The sequence below is a fragment of the Octodon degus genome, unplaced genomic scaffold (genome assembly GCF_000260255.1).
Source record: "Octodon degus isolate 3935 unplaced genomic scaffold, OctDeg1.0 scaffold00017, whole genome shotgun sequence".
NCBI lineage: Eukaryota > Metazoa > Chordata > Mammalia > Rodentia > Octodontidae > Octodon > Octodon degus.
Genome location: NW_004524593.1, coordinates 6,931,216 through 6,939,395, shown reverse-complemented (window position 1 = coordinate 6,939,395; position 8,180 = coordinate 6,931,216). Strand labels below are relative to the sequence as shown.

The window sequence follows — 8,180 nt, the reverse complement described above, 5'->3', positions numbered from 1 at the left end:
GTGTGTGTGTGTGTGTGTGTGTGTGTGTGTGTGTGTGTGATATCACACGCAGGTTTTCAACATTCTTCACATTACAAGCCCATCAACAAAAGGAGGAAGAAGATCTGAAAGAATGAGTGGTTTTTGCGGGTTTAGGAAATGGAGAATTTCTCTACATAAACAAGAAGGTTTGGATTGGAACTCTGCTAAAAAAAATGTTAAGAGCTGACCACAAGGTTGTAAATCCACAGACTGGAAGGAGGAAAAGAGAAACATTGCAAGCGGCTGAAGTGTGTGTGGCTGCAATGTTTGTGGGTTAGATGAGAAGCGCTGAGTGAACCAGGGAAGGAGGGGGAGGCTGGTGTGATTTGTTTGGTGTTCAGAGCCAATAGAAATCCCAGACCGTGCTAATATCCCCATGCAGCGGCGAGAGGAGTCAGAGCGGAGACTCCCGGGCTGCGCTCGCATCTGCAGGCGCGGCCAGGCTGGGCCGGCGCCTCTCCTATGGGCGTTTGCTGGAGTCCGTCTGCGGTGCCACGGAGCGCGGCCGCGGGGGACGCAACTTGGAGCCCGCCGTGGACTATAGCACCCAGAGGAGAGGCAGAGGGAGAGAGCAGGGACCGTAGGAAGAGGCTCCATCGCGTCATTGCAGGTATGAAGCTTGTCAGGGCTAATCTGACACAGCCACGGTTTCTGATTGCTGCCTTCAGCAGGGGGTTCGAATGAATTGACATTGTTCTGGGGCTGGTCGGGGTAGAAAGCACTGAGTGAGGGTTTCCCGGATTCTCCTCGGGTAATTATGCCTGCTGGCGTGTGCTAGGGGCCACAGGGTTTATGCACCTATTGGATTATGCGTAGGCAGAAACAAGGACCTTTAAACTTGACTGTGTTCTTGCTTTCCAATACCTGCATGCTGTCCTGCGACCTAGAAATGCCTCCTGCTGACTCCCTTAATAGTGAGGACCTATAGCAAATCCCACACCATCTGATTGTTAGAAAGCTGTCCTCAAACATTTCCCACTTACCTAACAGGATAATGCTTTCCTTTAGGAATGCAGCTACTGTGGACTTGGGCATGGTTTTGATTTTTAAGGCATAAAGCCAACCTGGGCCAGTATCACCAGATCCTTTTGCTGTGGTTGAAAGCAGACAAGAGACAAGGGAGATATATTTCAACATGACAAGGGTGATTTTCCCTGTATACTTTATAATTATTTCTTTTACCTTTTTCATGAGTTAAAATGCATTTTCTTTGTTCATCGGCAAACAGGATGTGTTTCAAGGTCTCATACATAATTCTGTTAAAAAGTTAGGAATTGGAGAGCTGTGTAGTAAATTTGATGCTTGTAAGGAAATGTCAATGTCTACTTTGATTTTGTTAAACTGGTGGAGTTCTGTCTGTTTCCTTATATCTTTTATTTTTGAGATGAAGATTCTGTTAAAAAAAAATTTAAAGGAAAAAAAAAGCAAATCTGTTTTCCATGGGTTTTCACCATGTTTGATTCACAATGTTGAAGACAGTTATGTAATGTTTCTCCCCTGATAATTACTTGTGATTGAATTAGTATTGCTTAATGAGTTCAATCTTTCCCTTGGAAAAGCCAGAGGAAACCAAATAAAGCTCAATTAAAAGATTGGTCTTATTTTGGGCAACCCCCATGTCCGGGTAGTCAGTTGCTCTGAATCCCCACAAACCATGCTCTTTCTGCAGTGGAGACTGTGTATAGGTTGGGATTCCACCTGAAGAAGAGAATTTCCCTGCAGCAGGTGCAGGGGAACCCCGTGTGAATCTTAAGTCTAAGGAACATTGCTCTTGGTGGATCAAAGCCTCACCATTCCCAGATTCACACTCAACTCACCATTCAATCTTACTGGATTTCCAGAGCAATGTTGTACCTGGCCAAGGAAGATAAGGTATCACAGTAGAGGATTTCTGTTGACTTTTTTTGGTGCCAATTTAATATGTTCTCTTGTCATTAACGGAAATGCAGAAAAGATAAAAGTAGCTAGCTCTATTACTGATTCAGGAAAACATCATCAGGTATGAATTAATTATTTTATGAGTGTCTTTAAAAATTGTGTTAAAGAAAAGACATGGTAAGTATAATGTTACATTTAGGAGAGTGTATTTTAATTTTATAAATGAACATTTTTCCTTTTTTATAGCACAGAGGAAACTATTCAAATAAATAAAAAGCAATGGATGGTACCAAGTTTTATTAGTAGCCGCAGGAGTAGTTTTGTATTATTATGAGTGGTTGCCAATCTCCTATAAATATCTGAAGTAAATTGGAACCTGTTTCTCTCTGACCATCCAAACTGTAAAGCAATGTTGGGCACGTTGCTATTCGTTGAGTGATTGTAAGGCCGCTATCTTCACTTTGTATGGGCTATCAGACACAGAGGACTTTTCAAAGGTAAATATAAACAATAATTGTACATTGCGTCGTGGAATCATTCCTCACTGACAGAAGTAGGTTTGTTATCTACAAATCTCAGTGTAGCCAGCCAGAGACTTAGGGCTATAAGTTCGGCAATGTTTAAACAAGGTACATGCCTTAAATCTCCTTAAGGTAAATAACTCTTCCTTAGCTTTCCTCCAATGAAAAGGAATGCCAGGAGCCTGAGTCTGGGCCCTGAGTTCCTGTTGATGTGGAAAGGACTGGTCTTCCTGGGTCAAGGGCAGACACCGAGATTGCAGAAGGGCAGACACGCAGCAGATTAGGCCAGCCACATTTGTACTCCAGCAAACTTGCCAGGTTGGGGATACGATCTCAGTATTAGGGCCTTTAAGGATTTAGGAAAATAAGTAATGAATTATTTCAACTTAGAAAAATGTGTCCCATATTGAGCTGAAGACAAGTCCCCAAAAGGACTAACATACGAAATTATTCAGAGGAAAAGATATTCAATCAAACAGTCTACCTACAGTGTCTTCTGGGTCTTTGATTAGCTGCTTCACTTCCTACCATGTAGTCCCTTGTCTTTGTTTGTGACCAGGACACACAGATGTAATAATGTGTGGAATTAATTTTGGTCAGGCTAAAATACAGTCTTAAGACCCTTCATCTCAACAGAGATGCACAATTCCAACATAATTCCTATCGCCACCCTTTCTAGAAGGGAAGATATCTTTGACTGGCCAGCACATCATCAGAACCCAGCCCATGGTGGAGCACTGTTTTGTTCAGATGGTTCTCAGAGCTAGGAGGTGCCTAATTATGAGAAGTTTGGAGCTCCAAGATCTGAAGTGGGATGGTATCTTCACCGATGGGTATCCACAAATCCTGGAACCAGAAGAATAATGACTTCCTCAAATTAGCTTCAATTACAAACTTTTGCTCAGATGGCCTGGGTATTTTAAATACATCCTCTGTGTTCACAGGTACATGGCACAAAGGTGTAGGATTAAAATAGATGCCTTTGCTGTGATGTCACGCTCCTGCACATACAGGCCAGCAGAGGGCAGCATGCAGACTCTGAAAAAGTGATGCCTCCTCTTTGACCATGAGGGGACTCCAATCTTCAAATGACTCAAAAATGTCTGTCTAACTGTACGTGACCTCCACCTTGTGCAAAGTAGAGCGCAGGGTCTTAAAAAAGGATTCACCGTCCAGAAGGATTTATTTCTAGCTTTTGCTTGGCAAAATAAGGAAAAGAGCAACCTGTTTAATACTGTTGAACTCTATTTCCCTTTCTTTTTAATGGGGCTTCACTGTTTGACTCTGTTCAAGCAGTCTTCATCTTCGCCATGAGATGGATGAGAGAAAGGGAAATAAAATACAGGGAAAAGAAGAAAAGACATAATGCGAGTTTTTTAACTGGTTGCCCAGGGGAACTGCTGATGTTCTACTTTGCCAGTAAACCTAGCCTTTAAGCGTGCCTCAAATGCAAATTTAAGAACACAAGAATGTATTTTCTTCACTGACAATCAATTATACCTTCAGAATCCTAGAAAGTTGGGTTTCCAAAGAGGAGTGCTGGCACTGCTTCTTGCGGTATCTGGGGTCTGAGATGTGCTCAAAAGGAAGAGTAATGAGTTTGCCTCTTAGGAGTTCGTAGGTGACTGGACAGCATCCATCCCAAGTCCAGTCCATTCTCTGACAACTCATAGCTAGCAGGCTGTTTTCTTGTTCTGTCGTTACCTCCAGAGATGCGTCTCTGAAGCACAAACTATGATGTTCACAAAAGTGAGAATCAACATTTTGGGGAGGGAACCCCACAGTGGCAGTGAAACTTTAGAGAGGTTCATCCTCACTGAGCCAGGTTAGAGACTCTCACTTCGAGAATGGCCTGCTCTCTGCTGCCTTTACTACCACAGCCTCACTCCGCACTGTTGAAGGTGAGGGCCTGAGGAGGATGCACAGAGCTGGGCTCTGGAAACCATGTCTGAGAGACCCAGAGCGTCAGCTCTCTGGGGGGAGGGAGGGCTGAGTTGTGCCTGAGAGAGGCGAGGGCGAAAGGGCCACTGGGCTGCGAGTGGGCACTGTGGTGAGAGGGAGACCGAGAAGACCGTGTTCAGAAAAAGAGTGATTCTGAGGATGGTAGTGGACTCCAGGCCTCCTAGGGAGCTGCCCCCGGGGGCCAGCAGCTTGTCTACATGAGTGAGACCTTGGCTACTCCAGTCTCTACTTCCCTTGCTGCTACTGTACTCTGTTGGGAGGTTTAGTGCCCTTGAAACAAAGCAAAGGATTTTTTTCTCCCAGGACAAAGTCAAGATTCTTTGGTGTCTGTGAGGAAAGGGAGGCCTGTTTGTCGCCCTCATCTTCAGGCAGATTAGCCTCCTCTGCCCTCCCATTCACTATCTGGAACTACACAGCCCCAGTGCTGGGAAAGTTTCACCCAAGGCCACCACAGGAGCTACACTGGGCTGTAACTGCAAGATTGTAGCAAAGAAGAGAGACAGAAATAAGTCCTAGAGGCTGGGGGTGGGGAAGAGCCTGGGAATTCTCCAATAAGTCACCCTGAACTATGAGACTCTGTCTCTAATGCTAGTTTTCACTTTCTGTTGTACTGCTTCTCAGATCTTTCCCCATAATCAGAGAAACTTCAGATTCTAGCTCCTTTTTTTTTTTTTTCAAGATTACTCTCCAACTTAAAAGAATTCTATAGGTGAATGAGAATTCTCTTGGAAAGTATGTCACTGGTGCAGTAGTAGAATAGGGTAAGTTAGATCATTGCATTCTGGCTGATATGATAGCATGTTATTTATTTAATTATTTATTTATTATTTAATGTATTTGGTACAAGGTCTTGCTATGCAGCTGGGACTCATAATGAGACTCTTGTCTCAGCCCCCCCCCCCAGTCCTGGGATTACAGGTGTGCACCACCATGCCCGGGTTGGTGCCGACAAGCCATGCGGGCTGGGGACTGAACCCAGGTCCTGGTGCTTGCCTAAGCAGGTACTTAGTCCACTGAGCTATCTCACTGGCCCTTCATGATAACCTTTATAAAAAGATCAATTTGAGGGCGTGTTTAACTCAGAAGCCCTTTCTGAATACCGAGTGCAAAAGAATTAGAAGCAAAGGAAATAAACGACCTCTGGAGAATTTCTCTTGAATGGGCAGTTTTGCAGGACACGAGGCTGAGAGCACAACATGACCAAGAAGGACTTTCATGGTATGGGTTATAGGAGCTCCAAGTTAACATTCTCCTCTCCTGCAATGTATTTAAACAATGGGAGAAGGAAAGGGGGGAAGACAGCATGTTGCACAGGGCAGCACTTGGCTAGCATGTGAGAAATGCTAAGTTGACTTTCTCTAGTACAAACACTGTCTGCATTAAAAATATTATTAAACCTGGCTGTACAGCTGGGACCGCAAGGCTGAGAGGAAACTAATCTTATCATCCACGGAGCACTAGCCGTGTCTCTGCTTGAATGGAATTATAACATGAACACTGGTTAATGTGCTATATTTTCTAATTATAGTAGCCACAGTTGAGGCAAGATGATGGATGGGGCCATAGTATGTTGCGTTAATAGAAATCCAGCAGTTCTATAATGAGATTTCTCTACCAACTGCTTTTACTAGTAATTTAAATGTTATCAAATTTTCAAATGATCACTAACTATCACTTAGCAATCATTTGAAACATTAAGATTCGTCTAGCTTTTGTTGAATGCATTCCAGGTACTGAATTATAGCAGGCACTATTGTTTTTTTAATATTTGTTTCAGTCTTCACCACAACCCTGCAAGTTTTGTCTTGAGACTTTGTTATAAATACAACACTGCATAGCTGAGAATATAACCATTCAGTCATACAAACACACACTGGCATCAACATTACTGAGCCTCTTTTGTGTGTAAGAGCAGTAAATACTGTGACTATTGTTATTATGATATATAAAAATATATTTATAATCACTTTTGCATTTAATTCCAGGGTAATCATCATTCACATATGCACAAATAATAATAATAATACAGTAACACATCACAAAATGACTAAAATTATGTGTGTGTGATTTCAATTCTGATTGATTGAATATTGTTTGACTTAGATTCATACTCAGAGAAGTACAAAGGACCAGTTGTTTTTTCATGCATGTGATGGACCACAGACACATGGAAGGGTTTCTCCTTGAGAGAAAAGTAAAAGCTGGTCTCAGGTTTTTTAATTTTAATTTTAAATTTTTGTATTTTAGGGAAGAGTCTACAGGATCTCACTAGTAGATCGGACTCATAATGATCCACCTATTTACAGCCTCCCAAGACCTGGGATTACAAGTGTATGCCACCATGCCCAGTCTCAATCGCTGTCTCTAGGGCTGGGGCTGGCAGGGCAGGTCTGGGGATCGAACCCCTGGCTCCTGCTCCTACTTGAAGGTGCTTTAATCCGATGAGCTAGTTGGCTGGCCCTGGTGTCAGTTTTTGAGCCACTGATAATGGCATGTTTGCCGCCCAGGAGCCATGCCTTCCACCCCGAGAGACCAGCACTGCTTCATTCTTAGAAAACATTTGAAGCAATACAGAAATGTAGAGGTTCAACATACATACTTAAGTCTTCAACCAAAAAAACAAAAATGGAACCTACACTTACGGTATCTCACTTTTGTCAACTTAGATAATATAAACTTTAGAGCAAGCAGAGTAGAAACATAGTTTTGCTTCAGAGACTTAAACACTGAAACACTGCTAAGATTTTTTCTTTTTTAACCTAAAAGAGAGTTACGTGATGATTAGGGAAAACTGTGAACCCAGGAAATGCAGGGACCTCGGGACCTGTTTCTTTATCTCTCACCTTCTTGTTCTCTCCCCTGTTCATCCTTACAGTGAGAAGGAGGAATGGATCTCTGGGCTTCCCCCAGCCCTAAACCCCAGCTCCACACACTGTCGTGCGGGAAAACAGGCAGGAATGGCTGCTTGCTGAGCATTTGCAGGGATTAGCTGATCTTTCCAACAGTCCTAACTGATGCCATCAGTATTATCCCTACTTTACAGATGAGCTTACTGAGATTTAGGGTTTTCAAAGTCGCGCAACCGAGCGTGTTGCAGAAATGGGTTTCTTTTCTCCTTCCTTTCCTTTCCTTCCTTGCACATGTGGAATTGGTAAATGTACATAGCACATCTTAATTCTCTTTTTTGTCCCCCTTCCTTGCCTCCTGCCCCCTCTATTTCTTTTTTTTTATGAGCAGCATATATTTATTGAGGGAAAGAAAGCCCCTGTCTGAGAGAGGGACAGGAGGGGGCCCGAGTGGATTGTCCCCGCCTCTACTTCTTGATTTCTTTCCCATCTGAGAAAGACCCATATTCTCACATTCTATTATCTATCTTTCATTTTCCCCGCTATTTATAATTTGGGTTTCTCGTATAAGAGAAACTGTAATATTTAAGCTCATGTGTCTGATTTATTTCAGCTAACATTATGGCCTCAATGTGCATCCATTTTCCTACAAATGACTCAAGTCCTTCTTCATGGCAGAGTAGTACTCCGTAGCATGTAAATATAACATTTTATTTATCTGTTCATCTGTTGAATGGACATGTAGTCTGCATCCAAAAGTGAACCAATATGAATTATGCTCTTATAAGTACAGGCATACATGTATCACTGCGATACAATGATTTTGACTATTTAGGGAAGATACTTATAAGGATAATAGAGGGGTCAAATGGAATTTCTATTTTTATTTTTTTGTGGGATCTCCATACTGATTTCTTTCTTTGTTTCTTTGCTTTCTTTTTCTTTTCTTTCT

At 42.6% G+C, this 8,180-nt stretch overlaps 1 protein-coding gene across 1 annotated transcript in view; it reads left to right on the top strand.

The window, feature by feature from the left end:
- Nucleotides 1-253: 253 nt before the first annotated feature.
- The window catches only part of Grem2 (gremlin 2, DAN family BMP antagonist), a 114,094-nt gene continuing 106,167 nt past the window's right edge, over nucleotides 254-8,180 (top strand). The window contains exon 1 of the mRNA XM_004626810.2: nucleotides 254-631. The gene's annotated coding sequence lies outside the window, so the exon portion shown is untranslated. The remainder of the gene's footprint in view (nucleotides 632-8,180) is intronic.